We start from the raw sequence: 22791 nt of genomic DNA, 5'->3' as shown, positions 1-22791 counted from the left end.
AACAGAGTTAAAAATTGTGTATTTGAGATGAGCCTGTATTATAGCTGTTGGGCTCACAAACAGGAGTGAGATGAAGTACACATCTTTCGCAGACCAGCTGGTATGGCTGTGGGGAGAAACAGCAAGGCTTGCAGCTCATAAAGCCTTCCATGGGTTTAAAAAAACACAAGTACTGATCTTGAGACTAACTGTTCTCAGTTTAACATCATTATGTTAATCAATTAGGTAGAACAAGAGAAAGCTTTACTGACAGCTATGGGCCTGAAGAAATCTTCTTGGCAAAAGGAAACAAGAGCTTTCAATCCCAGGGAATGGAGATAGCTGTGCAGAGGAAACCAAGGAGCAGGGTAAGTTTTTATGGGATTTAAGAGGCCTGGATGTTGCTCGAGATGAAACAAAAACTAAGTAAGCTGCTTTGTAGATGTTAGAAAAAAATTGGTGAGTTTGGTGGGGTGAGATGTGGGTGATGTAGTGTGCGAGTTCTCTTAGTAACAATGAAAATAAACACAATTTTAAAATAAATTTGGGCTGAGATGATGATCCAGACAAGAGGAAGCAGCAGGGCTGGCACCTCCCTGCTGCAGGTGAGTTCAGGAGGCTGCAGAGCTTCAGACTTACTGCTTTGCTTTTCTCCTGTATTTGTGTCATTCTGCAGCCTGGCAGAACTTCATCACTAGCTGTGAAAAAAAAGCCTGCCTGCCCAGAGCAGCTAATCCCTTGCTGTTTGTGCTATGCTCCTGGAAAGAGGAGATTAATGGGAAGAAGAATGATAGAGGGGGAACTCAATCCCCTAGCACTGAAGAGGATCTTGGTAATTTATGAGCAACACTGTCCCAGTGCCTGTTGTGGGGCTCCAAACCTTAAAAGAGAAACTTAGGAGAGCTCAGAATATAGTTCAGACCATAGAAGATTTAAGCATGGATTTGTCTAATTCCTGGGTAGAAGAGTTCATATAGGTGCATCAGCTCTCAAGATGGAGAAGGTCCTTGTCATGCACATTAGCAAATTTCTGGGTGCCTGAGGGAATCCCAGGTGAGACAGGGAGGCTTCTAATGAGTTGGAGTGCTCCTAAATTTAGGCAAGTCCTGAGCAGGAATATTTGTGGTGGGATATTTTGGTATTATGGTGTTCATTCCTTTCTTATTTTAGAGGTTTTGGTTGTTTGGTTGGTTGGTTTGTTTTCACTGGAGCATAGTGCTAGAGCAGCAGATCTGAGACATTTTGCTTACTGATGGGAAAGCAGCACAGGACAGTGACTGGTAGAGGGCTGAAGGGTATCTGCCTGCCCTGGGCATCCAAAATCCTCCGTGTTCAGAACATGAAAAGGAACTGCAGGAGACACAAGGAGCTATCAAACCCATCAGAAACATCCCTGGTGAAAAATATGAAATTAATACAAAAGCCAAACTGTGGCAAGGGATGGCCATTACACTCTTTCTGTGTGTGTTCTCCTTCCCTCTTTCCTCCAAAAGAACACAGATAATTACAAACAGCACCTGTGTTAGGTGAGACCCAGATGGTAGGTGTCTAAACACATCCCAAATGCAGTGGCTACAGGAGTGTCTCTTTGAAACAGCCCAGTGCCTGTTTCTCTAGAGTTGAGAAACTCTAGCTCTCATCTGTAAACACCATGGGGGAAAGGAATATTTAAGCTGAAAGACAGGGGTGGTGGCACAAAGAGCAATAATTTAGTGATGGATAAATTAGGCCAAACAGCAATAGAAATTTTCTTATGATCTGGGGTTTTGTCCCAGGAATAATCTTAACAGGATTAGGGGAATTAAAGAAATGTAAGTATTTTTGAAACTGGAGTCTGATTAGAGCAGGGGTGGCTAAATACACAGCTTTGGACCTGAGCTTGATGACATGAGTGGCTTCTTGAAAACCTAAATTCCTTGACATATTTAAAATCACACCTTCTGGAGTGCAGTTTGCATTCTGGGGAATGCTGGTTACTTGTGAAAACTGTTGAATGATTTTTAGGAATGACAGCCCTGGGCAAGCCTTCTACTAGCAAAGATTGCTTTCACTGACTAGAATTACAACAGAAAAGAGAAATTAATGAGGCTCCTATTAAAAGTGTAATTCAGAAAGCAATAAAGACTCTGGCTTTAAACCATGTTAGAGCCTTGTGCTGTAGCTCAGCATCCAAGTATAATGAGGGAACAGAGGAATCCCCTACTTCTACTTTGGAGATTCCTTTCTTTCCAAGGGAACTTGGTCTCTAGCATGTTACAAGGCTACTCTTGACCAGAGTGTCTAGTCTTCCTCTGTGGTGATTTTTCAGTCCTCATAGCTGTGAACAACCCATAAACAGTTAAGTTGTTAAGTGTCTGAATTAGCCTTCTCAGGGCAGGAGAAGAGGGAGGGAATGGGGGTGGGGAGTAGGGTCTGGTAAGAATTGAGATTAGCAGCTCTTGAATTCACATCCTGGTTTTGAGTGCTTTATATCCATGTCTACGTAATAGAGCTTTTGACACATTCTGACCACATCATAGGTGATTCTTTTGGGACTAGCAGGTCCCCAGAAGCCCTATGTGATGTTGTGAAAGCCTGGTGCTCTCTTTTCCTAGAAATGGGAAAACCTCCTGTGGTTAAACTCCTTCAGCTTTCCTACTGACTTCAGTCATGCAGTTCTGAGAATTTTTTGTTGGCTAATTTTATATAAAAATGCCTCTTCCCCTCCCACATTTCCTGAGCAGATTATTTTCTTGATATTGTGTTCTCAGATATGACTGTTGAGGTGCAGATAGCATTGAGCACACTGTGCTGCCAGCAGGGACTCTGGAAAGCTGGGGCTGGCAGGCCACTCCTGGTGTCCCTGCTCAACTTCTGCAGGTTTGTGGGCAAGGATGAGGGTAGTGAGTAATGGCTATTTGTCAGCATAAGTCATATGAGTTCAGATGAGATTATAATTTTTGGTACAGCCCTTGCCTCTTTAACTTTTGCTATGAGTGGAAGGACAAAATACATGTCTGTAGGCATAAATGGTAGAGACTAGCAGCTCAAAAACAGAATAACACATGGGAGTTTGGGTCATTCATAACACTAGGCAAAATAAATTGCATTTGAGAGAGGGAAAAATAGAGCAACATTTTTACTTTAAGGCTTCACTTATGTATCTGAATTATACTTGAGTGCAGAAAGACCGGGAGATGCTCTTACTGCCTCTAAGTTACTTTCCCAATGAGGGAAGTATAGCAGAGTTCAGAGACTTTGCTCTCCTGCAGTGTCCCAGTATTGCTGCAGGGCCAGAGAAGAAGCTCTGAAACAGAAATGCTTCAAATAAAGAAGGTATTATATTCAGACCTGAGGTGTTTAAACCAATCCAGGTTTGAGAGGGGCTTTGCTGTCTGTGCAGGTACAGTCAAACGGGATGTAGGAACTGTTCGAGAAAAAAAATCTAGAGAAAGCCAGAGGATACAACTGAAAAAGAGTAGAATGAAGAGATTAAACTTCAAAAGGTCTGTATGACAAGCAATATTAGTTCCCCTCACCCAGCTTGCTTCTAAATTCCAGGGTCTTAGTGAAACCAGCCTCTGAACTCCAGTAACTCCACTGTTCACCACAGAGTCAGTGGAGAATGGGAGGAGTCTTTGCAGACTCCCAGAGGAAGATCTTGTCGGGCTGTGTTAGGTAACAGGAGCTCACCAAGGGTAAATTGCAATAGGAAAGGGGCAAAAACAGAGCAGAAAACAAAAGCAGAAAATAAGTACGTTGGCTAAGGAGCAAAACAAGAGGCTGGACAGCAATTTTTAAGAAAGGGTGGGATAAAGAAATATGAATGATGCAAGCTGTGAAGGAAAAAGGAAATTTTCAGGGGTAAGACAAACTGTAAAGAAGGCAGCTGAAGAAGAAAAGAGAATATAATCCCAGCTAAGCACTTTGAAGAAAACAGAGCAAACAAGTAGAAACCTCTGTTTGTCTTGAAAGGCTGCTTCAGACATTGCTGCATGGAGAGCAACACCTTGTGCTTATCACTATTTTGTTGTAAAAGATGAGAAGTTCTAGTTATTCCTGATGTCCTGTTTGTTTTGGAAGTAAATTCCTCACATGTTCTGTTTGTTTGATGCACTTTTAAATTACTGCCCTGATCTTAGCATAAAATCTGAAAGAGGGAAGCAAAGCAAACATTCTCTTTGGATCTGTGCTTCTGAAACTGAAAGAAAAAGTGAAGCTTCAGTTACTAACAGACATTTAAATAAAAATGGTAAAACGAACTACAGCAGTGCTGGGTTAGTTGGGTCTTTTTCTCAAGTTTCAATTCTAGTTCAAAATGGTAATCCTGAGATCCTCTCCTCCAATTTGCTGCCACATTACTCCACCAAAATAGCTTAAATGCTCCTCAGCTAGCTTTAATTATGTCTCTGCCTGCATTCTGCTCTCAAGCAAGCTGAAGTACTTGGTGTTTTCTTCTCATTTGGCTCAGGCTGGAACCCCTCAACTGAGGAGAGGAGCTTTTCTCTGAGGAGTTAAATAGGCTGCAACCTCTATAATAAGAGGAGAAAAGTGGCACACAATTCACTTTTAAAAGCACCTATTTCTTTGTCACAGACTGAAGCCTTCTGAGGTCCTGGTCAGACATCCAGCTTTTAGGCTGGCTGAATTTCCTTCTGGGTGTTCCTGCCAAGGAGGCAGGCAGGCAGTCTCAGAGCAGAACTAGTGTATCTCAATAGGGCCAAGAAGTATGTGGCTTTCTAGAGGTACCAGACTGCTCAGAGAGGCTTGGAGATACCTTAGCCTGTGTTGGACAAAGCCAAGCAAGCTTTCCTTGAGCCAGAATTCAGTCTTCTTTGAGCAGAGAGTTGGATCAGGTGGCCCGTAGAGATCTGTCCCACTTGGGAGGGCTCACTGAGATTATGAAGTCCACATGTCTCTGCAGAGTACCCTGATGGCAAACTTTGTTCTTTTTGAAGAAAAAGAGGGGAGGGGAGGGGAGGGGAGGGGAGGGGAGGGGAGGGGAGGGGAGGGGAGGGGAGGGGAGGGGAGGGGAGGGGAGGGGAGGGGAGGGGAGGGGAGGGGAGGGGAGGGGAGGGGAGGGGAGGGGAGGGGAGGGGAGGGGAGGGGAGGGGAGGGGAGGGAACTTCCGTGGGTCAGGAAAAACATAAGCATGGTTTGGGGTCCAGTCGTCTTCAATTGGCCATTAAGTCTGGAGCAAGGAGAGGAAAAGTATGCTAAAACCAGTCAAAATGCAGCCCATGGTTCTTAAACTTTGTGTTAATTGTATGACAGGAGATCCATCCTACCTAACCTGGAGTCTAGGTGAGACATTAGTGTCCAGGATCTAAGGATTCCAGGATTTAAGAAAACAGATTAGCCTTGCACTTCATCCACCACAGAAATCTAGCAGTGTGCCTTTTTCGTCCTTTTCAAGTGAAGAGTAACAGCATTAAACATTTATGACAGTCTTCTGGGCTGCGTATCTGTAATAGAGACATCTCAATGTGGAGCTGAATAAAGCATCTGGAAAATGAGGCTCAAAGTTTCATTAATGCAAACTTTTAGAAAGCTCCTGACTCAAACTAACTTTCCCTTTTAGTTCCCTTTGTAAGAGACCCAATTTTGACCATAACAGAGACTTATTCAGAGACTTGGGTTCAGCTTTGGAGGACCAAGGGCCTCAAAATTGGTCATGAGGAACCATGATTGATCAGACCCAGGCCTGGGAGTCTGACTTCCATGTTTTCCATCCAAAACCAGAGATCTACCTAAGAGATTTCTGATAATTTTTTCCTCATGAAAGATGCTTCAGTGCCAATCACTCCCATCCTGCTCCTTGCTTCCATATGTGACCTTTCCACACTATTGCAATGCAATCCATAGCGTGTGTGTATGTCTGACCATAAGCAAGTTCATATTTGAATCTTATGCTGCAGGATGGAAAAATTGTAAGAAAAAGGAAAATAAATTAATGACATAGAGTCTTATAAATTTTATGAGCAGAATCAGATCCTTCCTCTTCTGCAACAAGGGCAAAAACCAATTTCTTCGGAAAGAATCTCTGATGATTAAAAGGTTGTTGGCAATAGAGCCACAGAGGTTAACTATGAGTTCTCTCTTGCAGTTTTCACTGCTGTCTTGGATACTTGGCAGGCATCAAGGAAAAACTGTTTCATTCTAGATGAGGGAGCAAGGAAAAAGGGTTTTAAGGCTAGAGTCAGACTTGTCTTATCAATTTATAACAGTAAATCCTATCATGGAAGTAGATGGAAGTGGATGAAGCTATACCAGTACATAATCTGTTACCGTGATACTATTTTCTGTTTTTATGGTATGTAAAAGATGGGGAATATACATACAAAAGAACAGAAATCACATAATGGTTCTTTAATAGTAAATGTCTGTGATTGCCACACGGGGGCTTCTAGATATCTGCAGGCTTATCCTTTTTTTTCCCTTCTCAAAGCCATGAAAAGTGTTTGTATATGTAAATGACATAAAAATATGCAGTTATCTTCCCTACAGACATACTGATTTTGCAGGAAGATAAGTATGGCATGTTCCAGTCTATATATTAACTGTTCTTTGCCTAGAAGACAATGGTTCCTTCTTTCTGCACAGCGAGCTCAACGCTCAAAAAGGCTTTTTGATCTATTACAGCCATGGGTGGCAGTAAGACATTCTATTCTGAAGGTCTTTAAAAAGGTGTATTGCTATATTGCCTCTCAATTATGAACTCGTAGCACAGACATGAGGGATGAGGAGACTGGATAAAATATATGTCCACAATAAGAGCATTCTGGCTTAGCAACAATAGGTTTGTGAAAGAGCTGAGCTGTCTTAAAGGTCTGATCTCATGAGAATAGCAACCTTCAGCCTTTGAGAAACAGTGGTCTATTCAGGGTTTATTTTCTAAACTTTTTTCCCCTCTTTATGCATGTTCCCAAACACACTGATTTTGCCTCTGAAATAAAATGCATGGAGGGCACAGGGGGTTCTTTCACTGTTGGATGAAAAGGCTGAACACCTATCTCTGTGTGGATGACAAACAAGGACAGCCATGTCTGTATTCCAGTCATGTTTCCTTATTGTTTGTGCTGTCCTGCCCATTTTCAGAGAATGGGAAACTGCTTAGGGGGATGTAATTCTGTTTAAAAGTCTGTCACTATGAATTACCAAGGGGAAAAGGCAAATCACAGGGTAGCATAGCAGTACTTTGGTGCCAAAAAAATCCGAGACCTTTGCAGTGGCAGGAGATAATACACAGTGAATACTCAAGTTCCTCTTTATGATTTTCTTGAGGCTAGAAACATGCTAATATCTTCTATTTAGAGAATGCTGCATATTAAAGGCAGATTTGAAAAGAGAAGATGGCACTTCCAATTTCTACCACTGACAAATTTTAGTCCTTATAACATGCATGTAAATAAGTGCCTTGCACTTGACATGATCAGGTCTACCTGTTCTGTGTAAGGTTTCCTCCAGTGACATAAGAGCTGTATTTGTACTTTGTTTGCCTCAAGCTTTTTTTTCATCCTTGTTCAAAAGTTGCATAACTACATTGTCTTCAAGAAACAGGATGTTTGTCATAAAAGCAGATGAGCCTGGGGTACTTTGGGATACTGTAGGTCACATTTAAAATAACTTTTATATAAAATTATTCAGCAGAAAGTGGTAGCCTGGAGTGAGTCAGTGGTTCAGATACTCCCTAGCGCAGTTAAGCAACCTAGAAGAATTGGTTATTGATCTTTTTAGAATTGTCATTAATCCCTGAAATGAAACCAATTCTGCTTGTATTTTCAAAATTTTTATTCAGGAAGGTTTTCCCTATGGAAAAGATCAGCAGAAAGCCAACACATCAATGAAATTTTATGTTAATCTTCAGAAGAAGGTAGGAGAGTCATGGAGGTAAAGAATACAAAGTAAGGAATATACCTTAAGCAGATTTCATTTCTACAGAAGCCTTAGAAGGGGAAAAAGACCTCCCTCTTTCATTAACTGAATAATGATTGGAACTAAAATTCAATTCAAGCCAGTAGATGGAATGTCCAGAAAATGCCAATGCCAACAGTCTATTCAGAGAGACAGACTTGGCTAAGAGCCACACATTCCTTATGTCCATTAGAGTCCTTAAACTTGTAAAATAAGATGCAAACTGATTACAGAGAAGTTTTGTTTTGGTTTTTTTTTTTTTTTTGTAAATTAGGTCAGTAATGGTGACAGAGCCACCACCCATTTGCAAGTGTCACAATATCACCTAAAACCAGAATCTCCAATTTCAAGTAAACTGATGCAACATCATGTGAATGAAATTTTAGAAACAGACAGGATGGACAATAATTTACTTGTCATTTTTAAGTGTAAATGTTTAATATGGAGGAAGCTCTTTGTCTCCACATGATGTGACTGCTTGCTCCTAATATTCAACAGAACCTAATTGGATTGATGTTAAATGATTAGATTTGCCAGTGAAAGGCTTGCCCTTGAATTGCCTACCAGGAGTCTGTCAAAAGACTCGTATTTTGTCCTTCTCATGTCCTTTCTGTCCAACCTGAAAAAACCCAAATTATTTTACTGTCAGATTTACAAATTAAGCAACTTTGTCCCAATGAATGCAGCGCCTGACTGAATAGGGCTCTGATTAGCTGGCTGTGCCAGGGCTTACCATTACAGCACAAAGTAATGAAAATAGTTTAAAAAAATCTGCTTCTTATGCTATTTGAATAGGAAAAGAGAAAATAAAATTTAAAAATTGTTTTCCTAAAATTTAAAAAAAAAAATTAAAAATCCCTGAAATGAACATTTTTAGCTCCCTTATTTTTTTTTAAACCATTTCATTTTTTTTCCATCCAAAAAGAGATTTTTTTCTCCATTCTTAATTCAGTGAAAGAAGGTGGGGATTTGGTGTGTGACTGTCTTTTTTTAATAGTTTTTTAAAATTACCCTTCTTGTGATTTTTCCTGCTTTTACATGTTTCAGACTTTGATTTTTGCATTCTTGAAGAATCATAGTATATCCTGAGCTGGAAGGAATCCACAAGGATCATCAAAGTCCTATTCCTGTTCTCTTCAAAGAGAGTAAAGAATGAATGAAGAAAGAAGGAAAAACTTGAAGACAAATATGTTTTAAAGCTTAAGTTTTTAAAAACAGAAACAAAAAGAAATTAAATGTTATTAAAAAAACCCAACAAACCAGGGATCTTTTTAAAGTAAGCTGTTTTTCAAATGCACTTACAGGAGTGAAATATCCTTTGGCAATCCCTCTGAATTAACATTTGGTATACCTGACATGATCTGGGAATGTTCTTTTGCTCTTCAGGTGTTTACAGCAATCACTTGATTCCATAACTGTGACTTTTCTATGGAATTTCAGCTTTGCATTTTAGTTGCTCTACTAATTTTATATAAATCAGTAACTTCACATTTTCAGTAAAATCAGTACTATGCACAACAGCTAAACATCTCTATCAGCTTTTTGATGGGCACTTCCAATAGTGTTTTATGTTTTAATATGCTCTGACCAATATCCAAAATGCTTTTGCAGGGCTGGTTCAAACTAAGAAGCTTTATAAATTACTTTATAAGAACGCTGCATAAAATTGAAAAACATTAGACAGAAGAAAGGCTGAAAGAGAAAATTATTTTGATTTGTGTCTTGAAAAATAATTTCAGGCCTCTGAAAGCAGAAATTATTCAGCATCTCAGAAACAGGCTGCAGCACTTGGAGAAAAGCACAAGATTGCAGTCTAATTATAAAGTACTGTTGTACTGTTTTCTGCATTTGTTGCCATCAAAAATCATTAAAATAAATTAATTTAGCATTAGTCAAGAGAATAAGCTAGAAAATGAAGTAAATTGCTCCCATACCTTATAGAGGTGCTGCTATGGCATTTCATATGATTCAGAAGTCTCTGGCTGACCAGTGAGAGACTGAAGCGTTCTGGGTGGTTGCAAACTGCAGAGGGCCCTTTGACTTCTAGGATCTGTTCTATGGGGCAAGGAAGTGTTTCGGGTCTATATTGCATCACATGGTCAGGAAAAGAAAGTGCCTCTGTCCAGGTGAGCAAGGAAGATCATCCTTGTGGATCTGCTGCTGGACATCCCTCTGGGGGCTGGTTTGGTGCTCTCAACAAAGCAGGGAGGGCACAGAACAGTGGCTGCATTCCCATGGGGAAGGTGCCACGTACACTCCCCATGAAAGATGAAAGCAAGCTGAAATGTCTAACAGGAATATTGGGGGGAAAGTGTGTAACACGGGATGATGGAAACTGAAGGCAATGGAATATTTCACTTCTGCACCTTTCTCCCATCTCTTAAGTCTGTACAGTCCCATGGCTGCCCAAAAATATAGAAAAGAAGCTGCCTTGCCCCTCAGGGATACCCTCCAATTCAGGGGTGTGGGAAGCTGGAGAACCGTGTGTCCTGGTCAGACGCTGCCACTGCTAGACTCCTGAGTGAGAGGCAACCATTGTCATTGTCCTTATCCAGCCTTTCACAGGGTCAGCTGGATGTCAACCAGTGCCTTTTCTTCTCTTGACACCTCTCTCCAAAACCCCCAGTATTGAAAGAGACTGATGAGCAGAAGAGGTCATAAACAAACAGTTCCTCAAAGGTGCCCACCTCAGCCTGGCAGGAAAGCACAAATGTCCAGGACAGAAGCATGTCCCTTCCCTCTACCCCTGGTGAGCAATTACAAATCTGCTTCTTCAGACACTGTTGGAAGCTGTGACATTATCAGAGGCAGGCAAGGGCTTCTAGGCCTCCTTCTTGGCCCAGCACAAGGGGCATTTGTTGCTTGTTTCCCTGCTGGGCACAAAGGCTAAATCACCTTTTCTATTTACCCTATTCCCTGGTCTGACATTCAGTTGCCTGTGCAATCCTGGGTTGCCTGTACAATCCCATGCTGCCTGTTCAAACCTCCCTCACTGGTCTGCACAACCAGCTACAGCTACAGTTAAGGAAGCAGCCTGGCTCCTCTGGAAGTTTTACAAGACTAAATATGTCCACCGAGACAGACTCTTAAACTACAGTCATTTTACATTTAATCATCATGTTTAAATATCTTCAAGCCACCCATGCACACAGATTTTCATTACATTTTCAATGGGCTAATAACCACTCTGAGCCTGTGCCCTACTTGTGCACATTTTGCCAACCTAAAATGCCAACTGGCACTATTTGGTCATTTTCAAATGCAAAGGCAGATGTCTGCTCTTGTAGGCAACATGGCCCAGAAGGTTTTTTTGTTGTTCTTGCCTTTTTTTTTTTTTTCCCCAGGGTTTGTGTGCATAATCATCCTTTTCACTGATATAGGAGTATTTTTCTGAAATGAAGTTTGGCTTCCTGGCTATCATGAGCTCTCTTTCATAAGAGAGCAAAGGGATTCCTCATTAAAGAAACAAGCCTGTGCAGCTATAGAAGAAAGATACTGGTATTTAGTTTTTACTTTTTCATTAGTTTTGCGAGAAGGAATATTTTTTGTTCATTTTTCAGTCACCAAAGAAGATTGTACTGAGTGCTCCATGTGTGACTTGACCATTATTATATTATTTTATTGATAGATGTAAAACATATTTATTCTTTCTGTCTGAAAGAACCTGTAACAGTTGCTCCAAGAGATCCTTTTCTGTAAAGCACCTTGGCACATCTGAGCTCAGCATCACCAGTTTGTTGTTCTGTCAACATTAGATGGCTCTGGGTTCTTGGGGAGCATGAGGAATATGAGACAACTGCCCACAACAGCAGGAAGGGGACCATCACTGGGGAAGTTACATGTCTGCTGGCGCTGCCCGTAGATCTTGCTCCAGCTAAATTCATGGCAGGGATGAGGCTTCCCTGTCCTGTGATAGCAGTTCCTGGGATGCATTCCTGTTCCCACCTACTCCTCTTCCTCCTCCCCATCAACTCTGTGCTTTTTGTCCACTGGCTTTTCACTGCCACTCCTTCGTGGCTTCTCCCCTCTGACTGTGCGTCCTTTGCCCACAAACAGAGGGTGCATCTTCTCACAGCTTTAGTCAGACCATACCTAGGATTTCATGCTGTGTATACTTCATACAACATACACACAGATGTATCTTTGCTTGTCATATTACCTTGACATGCAAAATAAACCAAAGGGCCCACAGGGACCTTTTTCTATAGCCATTATTCTTCTATTTTACTTATCCCTCTCCCATGCATTATATGCAAACAGGAATTATAAACTTTTTGGGACAGAGTGCTTCATTTTATTTGACTATTGGCAACAACAATCTTCCGCATGAGGAATGAATAAATAATAATTACATTTTTTTATATAGGAGTGAGCAATGGAGGGTTTTTATTTTTATTTTTCTTCAGAATACAAATAATCAGGTAAAAAAACCTGTCCTTTGCCTCTTGTAATGGCTCTGGAGAACTCCTTCAGGGCTAATTTCAATTTGTGGGAACCTCTATTAGAGGGTGTTTTTCCTTACCACTTCAAGGTAAAGGATTATTGTCATAAAAGGATCACTCCTCTGCAATTAGAAAAACATATTTTAAAGAATAAACACATGTTTTAAAAAATCCCGTTGTTAGTGAAATTGAAGATAAGTTAATCATCTTGTATTTTCTGTCTTTCCTGCCCTGTTCTAAGAACTTCATCTCCCTCTAGATTAATAACAAGACAAGAGTAAGACATGAGATAATTTACCACATCATTTATTTACACATTTTAATGAAGGAAAGATCATAGAAGCATAGCAGGGCTGAAGTTTGTTGTCAGTTGGGTTGGGAAATGTATATAAATTCCAGGAACGACTTAGTCAGTACTGACACGATTTTAATTTTAAATGGAAATTATGCATCTAACAAGTCATATCCTGTGTTCTCACTGCTGTTGATTTGCAAAGCAAGAATCCTAGAGGGCATACTGGAGATCTCACAAAAAGTTCTTCTCAGACCTCAAATCTGATTTGTTATTCTCCTTTAGTTTTAACTGCACTGCTGCATTAGTGGAAAAAAAATATTAAAATTTTATTTTAACACGATATTTGATATTTGATTTTATTATTTTGCAATCAAATAGCATAGACCATTATCTTGATTCATATCAAATCATTGGAAGCATCATCAATGTCATGATTTAACCCCAGTGGCAACTAAACACTATGCAACTCCTCGCCCAGACCCATGTTCTGCCATGCCCCCACGGTGGGATGGAAAGAAGCATTGGAGAAAAAGGTAAACACATGGGTTGACATAAGAACAGTTTAATCATTGAGATAAAATGAAAATTTTACTTCTACTACTAGTAGCAATATAATTGTAACAAAAGCAGACAACGAAAAGAGAGAGGAATGAAACCTGAGAAAAACACGTGCTCACTACCCCCTGAGCAATGACCAGACTGTCCTTGAGCAGTGCTGGGCAGCTCCCAGCCAACTCCCCCCAGTTTATATTCTGAGCATGACATTCTGTGGTGTGGAATATCCCTTTGGCCAGTTCGGGTCAGCCGTTCTGGCCATGCTCCCTCCCAACTTTTTGTGTACCTGCTCTGACCATGGCTGACCATGGGAGACTGAGAAGTCCTTGACTTATGATAAACACCTCTTAGAAATAACCAAAACATCAGTGTGTTATCAACATTATTTTTGTGCTAAATCAAAGCCACAGGACTGTACCAGTTACTTGGGAGAAAATTAACTCTATCCTAACCAAAACCAGGACAAATCATTCAAGTATTTGATTATGCACTTGACAACAGAAAAATCAGTTTAGAGTAAAGTCACACTGACCCTGAACTGCCTTTGCAATGTCTGTGGAAAAGGATGGTGTCTTTTTTAAATAGAGATATTTATTCTAAAAAATCAGAGAGAGAAAGCTGCAGGAGACAGGTATTGATGAGCAGACAAAAGATGCAGATCTTGGAAATGTTTTGCACAGTCCAGCCATGGAGAGGTAAAAGAGAAAGTGCAGATATCCTGCCACCTCTTTCAAGCATTACTTCTCTGTTTTGCAATAAACAGTCTGCAAAAGAAAAAAAAAAGGGGGAAAAAGGAAAAAAAAATCTGTTGGAGGGTTTGGAGTAAAGAGTGAACATCCAAAGTTCTAGGCTGGGAGCCATAGCTTCCTTGTGTTACTGGAGGAGTCTTGGTTCCTTCTCTGTGGATGAAGAAGCCCAGAAGAGCACACAGCCTTTTGATATAGGTGTTCTCCTGGGAGAAGGTTGCTATGGCCTGGAAACCACTCAGGATGGGCATTTGTAGGACCTCTGTTACAACACAGAACAGATGGGACATGAGTCACCTTCTTTTGCTTTGCACTAAAAAGCACACCTGTATCTGTAATAGATGCAGACCAGCTGCAGGAATGTGTTCTGTGAACACTTATGGGACCAATCCTTTCAGGATTAGGGATAGAGGAACACCTCCTTTCTGTATAACAATTAAGGTTAGGCATGAACATGATGTTGGGATTCCTAGTCCCATCAAAACTGGGTCACTTCTGGACTTGTAACAAAGCATAATTCTGAAACACACAAGGTCCCTCCAGGGCTACCTGGTGCTTTTCAAGATCAGAAGTCTGGAAGACACTGTGCATCTGTCTTCACATTCCTGTGTTCAGGGTGATGCTCTGGAGTGAGCCAAGTGCAGACATACCCTCGTGTATCTGGGCAATGAAAAACCTGCAGATAGGAGCAGGTGAGAAAGCAGGTGAGAGAGTTTATATCTGGGTGGCTTGGTGCTTCTGCTCTCTTGTGCATAGGGTTAGAAAAATGTGTGTTTAATGAGGGCCATGTTTTAAGTCCCTGGTGCAAAGTTGCTTCTGTTAGGCTTTTGTCCCATCCTTTTGATTCCCCCAGAGACCTGCTTCTGGGACAAGTTACTGCTCATGGTGAGATAAGACATAAATGAAACTTTAGTATTATTCTATACTTACAAATCAGATGTCAGGTAATTCTATCTATTCTGTTTCCCCTATAAGGAGACAAGGATTAATTAATCTTCTTTTTCATTTTCTATATTCTTATTAGCAGCCAAATAAAAATTTCAGCATTTTATAGATATTCACTTGGGAAAGGAAGCTATGAAGATAAGAAAAACATGTGTTATAGTCTAGCTAGTTAAGTAAACTTCTATGAAACCAGCAGAAATACTGAGCCTTGCTCTTTCATTTTTACAGTGGCAAAGTTCAAGTTTAAAAAGAACAAGTGTAGGTCTGCCATGATACTTTTGATTTATCGTTTCATATTTGCCCTGAAGTTATCTGTCTGAATCTTCACCGCCTTGCTAATAAATCCTTTCCATGACCTGGGTTTACTTTCCCATATTCATCATCTTCATTTCATTACATTATTTCTTTGTTAAACCTCTTGAAAATTCTCATCATTCCCTTGCGCCATTTATCACAGCAACATTTAGAGCCCAAATCATGTGGGTTCTGAAATCATTATCCATTGTGTCAAATATTTTTCCAAAACTGAGGACATACTACCCAAAATTGCATCTTGGGAAATGTGTCACAGGGGATTTGGGGATTTTTTTTTTTTCATGTTGCTCCCTTTGCATGGCAGAAAACTCTGCAAAATGACTTCATTTTCCATATAAGTTTCCTCTCAAAACTTACCTCAGTTGCAATACCAAAAGTCTGACTGTCAGGCAGCTGGCATGTTGTAACTGCTGCTTTTCATTACCTACCAGACTGAATCTTATCATAGAATCATAAAATGGTGTGGGTTGGAAGGGTCCTTAAAGTTCATTTGGTTCCAAGGCCCCTGCCATGGGCAGGGACACCTTTCACTAGCCCAGGTTGCTCAAAGCTGCATCCAGCCTGGTTTTGGACACTTCCAGGAATGCAGCATCTGCAGTTCCTCTGGGCAACGTATTTCTGTGGCCTCACTGCCCTCATTGTAAAGAATTTCTTCCTAATATCTCATCTAAATCTAACAAGGATGTTCTAAATTCTCCCCAAAGCCTTCTCTTACCCAGTCTACAATACCAATGCCCTCAAACTGTCTTCATATAAGAGCTGCTCCAGCCCTCTGATCATCTTTGTGATCTTCCTCTGGACTCACTCCAACAGGTCCATGTCCCTTTTATGTGGGGGCCCCAGAACTGAATCCAGGTGGCATTTCATGAGAGAAGAGTGAAAGGGGAGAACCCCCTTCCCCGCCCTGCTGGCCACACTGCGTTTGATGCAGCCCAGGACACGATTGGCTCAGCGGTATCCCATCCTGGTAGAAATATCTGACTTCAAAGCAAACTGCAACAGGATAAGAGAAATGCTTGGAGCCCTTAAAACTTTGCTTCTTATATGAAGTTATTTACCCATGATCCCCTTTTATGAACATCTGATAAGCTGATTGTCAGAGAAGAGAAGAGAAGAGAAGAGAAGAGAAGAGAAGAGAAGAGAAGAGAAGAGAAGAGAAGAGAAGAGAAGAGAAGAGAAGAGAAGAGAAGAGAAGAGAAGAGAAGAGAGCCTAGAAGCCCTCTGTTGAAGCAGGTGACATTCAACGCTCTATCAAACCATTGTTCAATCTCTAAAATGCTGGTATTAATAAATCTAGCACCATCATCTGAAAGATCCTATACAATACTAAAATATTGTAATCTTTTCATTATTGCAGATAATGTAGTTTCCTTTTAATAATCTACAACTTCCTCATGAGGAGAGGAGGAGGGGCAGGCACTGATCTCTTTTCTGTGGTGGCCAGGGACACAACTTGAAGGAATGGCCTGAAGTTGTGCCAGGGGAGGTTTAGGCTGGATATTAGAAAAAGGTTCTTCACCCAGAGGGTGTTTGGGCATTGGAACAGGCTCCCCAGGGATGTGGACACAGCACCAGCCTGACAGAGCTCAAGAAGCATTTGGACAATGCTCTCAGGTACATGGTGTGACTCTTAGGATGGTGCTGTGCAGGACCAGGAGCTGGACTCAATGATCCTTGTGGGTCCCTTCCAACTCAGCATTCTGTGATTCTGTGTTTATTTCTTCTGTGAGCATCAGACATTTCAACAGTGAAGCATCATTTGACATCACATCCCTTATTGGTGTTGCAAGCAGATCACGATTAATGCAGAAGGAAAATTCTATGGTTACAGACATAGGCAATGCACAGGTTTTATGAGGTTTAGTGGACTATTAAGATGTGACAGTTTTAAAGGCTGAGAAATAAATTAAGCAGATGGAAGTACAGCCTGAAAGCACAGCTATAGCCGGGGGCCTTCATAAGGGTAGCTATCACAAATATACATGGCTGTGAAAAGCAGCTACCATTAATGGTCAGAAATTATGTTAAAGAATCAATTAGTATTTTTTATTTCAGTTATTGTAAGCGTAATATAAGATTATTCAGGACAAATCTAATGAACAAGACAAAACATGTTCATCTTCTTCCTGTAGAAATTAAACAAATTCGGGTAAAGAAATAATTGTAGTAGGAGCTGATGAAAAAAACAACCTCACCATTTGAAGTTAGTGTCCTGAGCAGAAGCAGAAATTCCTTCATAGCAAATAAGCATTTCTGTGCATCTTGTTCCCAAACCTTCAGCTGTCACTCTCCTCAGCCTTCTCCAAGGCTGGCTCTGAGATGTTTTCCGGCTCTGTCCTCACAACAGCTCTTGTCAGGCAGCTCTCCTCGAGCTGCCAGCTAAAACTCTGCCATTTCAGTAATTTGTCAGAAAATTCTTTCCTGCCTTAGTTCAACTTGTCTAAAGAAACAACAAATGTGGGTGACATACCCCTGGGCAAAAAAGTACAGTCAGTTCCTGGACACATGCCCTGTGTTTCTTTGCTTTTACAGGTGGGCTCCCCTGCCTCTTCACAATCCCTGACCACACCACAGCCTGCTATTAGCCTTGCTTTGAGTAGGAACAACTCAAAGCAGCTTTGGCCAGAGTATCAGTACCTGCAATTGGTGTTGAGGCAATTGAGGTTTAATTGCAGATGAGCAATACCCTCCTTTAGTTGTCTCTACAGCCCCTTCTGATAGATCTGGTAATTAGAGCTGGGTGATAAAGCTTTGGTGACAACCTAAGGAAATGCTGACTTGTTCAAGCTTCTGATGGGAACATATGGTTGTAATTAAATGTTTTCAGAAGAATTCCTCAGGGCAGAATGGACTTCTGGTAACTGTGACAAATGGTTAGGGTGCTTACTTGAGGTAAGGAAACTGGTGGGTGCAAGGTGCTGATGGTACCATATGTAGAGCAGCAGAATCACTCTCTGTCCAAGGCTCCCAGAACTTTTAAGGGTACAGTAATTTGTCAGCGATTTCTCTCAATGCCTTTCTAATGCATGAACTGGTTTCTAGAGCTCTATTTTTCTGTCAGTTTGCCAGAGTTTTTTATACTATTAAGAGTTATTTTGTCTTTGATCTTTCCTAATTTCTCAGAAGAGACCATTTTAAGCATGCCCCTTTGAGTTTCCACCTCTCTAATACATTGTGCAGAGTAGCTTTTATTTCAGCAGCTCGGAAATGTTCCTCTCTGCATAATCACTCCTATGCTAAATAATCTCCACCAAACCAGGAGGCAGAGAATTATGTGGAATAACTAGCTTCTAAGCAGCTTCTTCCCCACTGGAGTGCCAGCCGCTGCATCCAAATTAAAACAAACGCTGCAAATATTCGCAGCAAAGGGAAAGGAGACAATAACAGGCAGTGGGAAGAGAGGGGTAGGAAACTCTGCCATTAAACAGGCACAATTTCCAACTCCAAAATCATCATCTCTTTACCAGGTCAGCATCAATGAACAGAAATTAATGAGCGCCATGCCCATGAACCCTTGCCCATTTTACTTGTGACTTTGATCCCTAATGTGTGTGCAAACTTGATTGTGCTGACCTTAACCATCACCAAAGGCAGGATGAGCACAACAGGTAGCAGAACAATAGCCTCAAAAAGTGTGCAGCTGCCTTTTTCTGCACTGTAATATCAGTATGCATGTTTGAACGGTGGTACCTTATTTCCAAGATGTCCACCACTAGCAGAGCCAGAACAGATGATTAATCAGAAACAGAAATGGGAGCTAATTCCGCAAATTCTAGAAAACATTTCAAGAGGTTATAAATAGATTGATGTTTCTGGGTGTCTGAGCCTTTCATTTACAATCATTTCTTCACCACATACACTTTTTGCCTGTTGAACAAGGACTTTTGAGGTCACAGAGTAACACAGTCTTACTTTATAACTGTATTTTACTTGTCCCAGTATCAGTGTTTTCATAGCCCTGCTCTGTCACAGTCCTTTGATGTGTAATGCCCCATTGAAGTACATATTCTGTAGCTATGCCTTGAGCTATTGTGCTTAATAGGCTTTCTGGTGGCTTTTCAGAAACATTAAACATATATAAGGTTTAAGACGATTCAAAGGCCAGAAAGACACTATGCACATCCAGCCCCTACAAGGCTCAGCATGAGAGCATGAGACAACTTCAAAGCTTCCAAATACAAAATTCAAAAGGCTCAAGAAGCTTTTGCCCAAAACCAAACTTGTGATCAAGCATTTTTCCTGAATTTTCCAATGTAGGGTGACATCCACCAGTGACATTATTGTGATGTTTTTACTCAGTCATATTTCTCTGGAATTTGTTTGGGGGGTTTTATGCCTGACTGCATGTACATTAGTGCTCCTTTGCACTTGAAAGCTAAATCACATTTAAGCAAATTATGAATTCAAAGCACAGCTATTGCATCTGAATTATGCCATAGGTGGATGCTGCTATTCCAGAATGGCTGAGTTGCTCCTGCTCAGCTGGAATCTGGACCAAGCCCAGATTAGAGTAAGGCACTCTGGAGGATATTAATATTTTCATGGGAGCCACAATTCCCATTTTTGCATAGAAATAAACTCTAATGTGAACTCTCAGGCAAAGAGAAGTTGTATTCTTTTCTATTAGAGAAACCAACAGAACAGTGACAGCACTTATTTTCTCTTTAAGATGAGCTATGAAAAAATCAGCGAATGGGAGAGAATTCTGCCCCATTGTTTAGGTCCCTAACTGAGATCCCTTATCAATCACAGTCACACAATAAATGAGGTGTAGAAGACACCTTTGCATTTCTCCAAAGACAACTCAAGTCTGTGTCATTTAGTGTTCCTCTACTGCATAGAGAACTCAGTCACCTCCAGAGGTTGTTCTGGTCTATTGGACTTGAGTGATGTCCCCAGAGAGTTTCTAAGAACCTGTTGAAAATATTGACTGCATCTATATACCAGCATTTGTTCAGCCATGGTCTGAGACATAGGAGAAAAAGAAATGGGAAACAAGAATAAGAGTGAGTGTGTCTGTGTGTGTCTGTGTGTGTGTTGGTGTTTCTTTTCTTCTTTGCTTGTGGAGTTCTTCTTTAACAATCCATGGGTGTCACAGCACATCTCCTGAGGTGATACTGAACAGTACTGCTGTGACACAGGCAGTTTGGGTGCTCTGCTCCTTCTTCTGAGAGCTGCTAGTAGTCAATCCTTTATGGTCAAGCATATGCACCTTCAAATGTGTTGGGTCTGGAAGCACAGCCTGTGTCCAGCCTTAACCACTCAGCAAGGATCTCTAATTTATTTGTTTGTTTTTCCTCTGGAACTCCAGAAATATTTTGTGAAGGTGAAACACCATGTTCACTGTGGATTGGCTTCTGCTGGTCTGAACAGTTCATGGCATAAAAAGGGAAGTATTAATTGAATTAAGCTTTTCTAGCACTTGGCAATCCTCAAAAGATTGACTTTTTTAAAACTCACACAGGAACGCAGATGTGTAAGTTCTACAGAGGCACCATGGAGTTTGACAGGCTCCTACTGGAGTTACTGCAATATACAATCAGAAATTAACTGTCAAAAATCAGGAAGTGCAAGGAAGATTAGATTTTATCTACTACATTTCTGTCAAAAATATAATTTCTTGATATTTTCCTAATTTCTCCAGTTATGGCAGGTGGTACTTGATCAAAGAAGATATTTTTGTGATTTTCAAGTTTTGGGTGTCATAACTACTCTTATAATAAATTGCAGATATCCCAACTAGGAATAACAAAAACAGTGTAGATAGAGAGGAACAGAAGTTTGGATGGAAATCACACAAAAATTGGTTATGAATTATTTCATCCTTGAAGTACTTTTGTGCTATTTGATTCCATGGTGATTTTCCATTTGGTTTGTTTCGGGGTTATGTTGTTTGGTTGTTTGGCTGGTTTTTTGCCAATAAAGGCCAAAAATCTGGGTGACACAAAGTCCAGCTAAATAGTGTTTGCAAATTTATAGGTATGAAAATAATCTGCAGTCAAGAGGAACACATCTGTAACTGGTGGCTGAGCATTTCAATTTACATTTCTGTGCTTTCCTCAAACTATTTCCGCTGAGTAATCAAGACCATCTCAGTGTTATTGATCTCTAACTTAAAAAAAAAACCCAATAACAAAACACAAACCCCAGCAGACCCTTATGTCACTTTTCAGTTTTCTTTTCTTTTTGTTTCTGTTGCCATCCAATTTCTCATCTACCATCCTGCATTCTGCTAATGCTGCTGAGTTTAAACACTGAAGGACCCGAGTCTCTTGAGAAGACATTTTCTCACAGAAACTCAGGTGTTTGTGAAAGGGGCTGATGTGTCAAAACAAATGTACTTGTAGAAGAGTGTTGGTTGTGATGTGTTTTGAGTAGAGCAGAGGTACAGGTTTGATGGGCAGGCCTTCTTTCTCAAAATGCAGAGCACTGGAGAGGCCAAGATTTTGCTGTGATACTGGGGAAGGCTTGCCTACAGGTCACAGCCAGTTGGCAGCAGCTGGAGCTTGCAAGCTTTCCAAAGCTTCCATCTGCTGAAGGCCATGAATTTTTTTTTCTCTTTCTAAATTAGGAAAGATTTCTTTCAGATTATTTTTTTCCAAAATAAGAGTGCAACTCTTAAAGTCAACTCCATTTCAGACACTGCAATCTTCTTTGCCTCCACCTTTCATATACATATGTTACCATGCTAAAACTGATACTTGTTTTACTGATTAAGCTGAAAAAAAAAAAAAAAAAAGTTGAGGAAATGCTGATTGCTAATACATTTTCCATGTTTAGAAATCATACTTGTATGTGAAGACAATAACTCTTAAATGCTTGTATAAAGAAGCATAAGGAAAAAAGAAAAAAAATACAACTTTATTCTAATGTTCCCTAAGACTCTCAAAATAAATTGCAACAGTTATTACTAAGACTTTTAAAAACCTGTTGAGCATGTAATTTAGAATTAAAAGGAGATTCAGTTACCTTGAATAGAAAGTCTACTCCTCTCCTACCATACACTAAAGCAAAATTAAATGAAAAAAACCAGTGAGAAAATTTCAGACCATCTCTTTTGAAGATAACATTAAGTCACTTTTTTATCTTTATTCCAAGGCACCATTTAGTCCTAGAAAGTATTTGTTCATGACTTTTTGTCTTAATGTGATGACCATGTTTTGTTCACATCTACCCCCCATCTCTTGAATAAATTGTGAGTGAAAGAGTAATGAAATAACTGGGTAAGTAATGTCCAAAATAAGGGGTTTTTATCAAATTATGACTTTATTAGTTGACTGGATATTTTATGCATTAATAAACAATGCATTGGTCCTGATTCTAGTCCCAGAATTTGTGCTGCTATGCCTTGAAAAGTAATATTTTTTTTTTTCCAAACTGATTTAGAAAAAAGCCCAAAATAATGTTTAGCCTCCAGAGCCCTAAGAAATATTGCTGTGGTTAGGAAGAAAATAGCAACAGTATACAGATTTTTTTTTCATAATTGTCTGCTCTGAAAAACAAAACAACCTTTGATTTCAAATGTCCACAGGAATCTGGGCTGCACACTGCTCTCCTACTGGGTAGGCCTTCCATATCTTTCAGAATCATAGACTATCCTGAGCTGGAAGGGACCCATAAA

The 22791-nt window shown here is 40.4% G+C and overlaps 1 long non-coding RNA gene across 1 annotated transcript; it reads right to left on the bottom strand.

The window, feature by feature from the left end:
- Positions 1 to 12740: 12740 nt before the first annotated feature.
- Positions 12741 to 17813, bottom strand: LOC138118336 (uncharacterized). The gene is made up of 3 exons (XR_011155101.1): positions 17366 to 17813; positions 14460 to 14586; positions 12741 to 14172 (listed from the first exon to the last, which is right to left on the bottom strand). It is a non-coding gene; the product is annotated as an uncharacterized lncRNA (long non-coding RNA).
- Positions 17814 to 22791: the final 4978 nt, after the last annotated feature.

The sequence above is a fragment of the Aphelocoma coerulescens genome, chromosome 1 (genome assembly GCF_041296385.1).
Source record: "Aphelocoma coerulescens isolate FSJ_1873_10779 chromosome 1, UR_Acoe_1.0, whole genome shotgun sequence".
Classification (NCBI taxonomy): domain Eukaryota; kingdom Metazoa; phylum Chordata; class Aves; order Passeriformes; family Corvidae; genus Aphelocoma; species Aphelocoma coerulescens.
The sequence above is the reverse complement of the archived record's forward strand: the minus strand, read 5'-3'. Positions and strand labels throughout refer to the sequence as shown.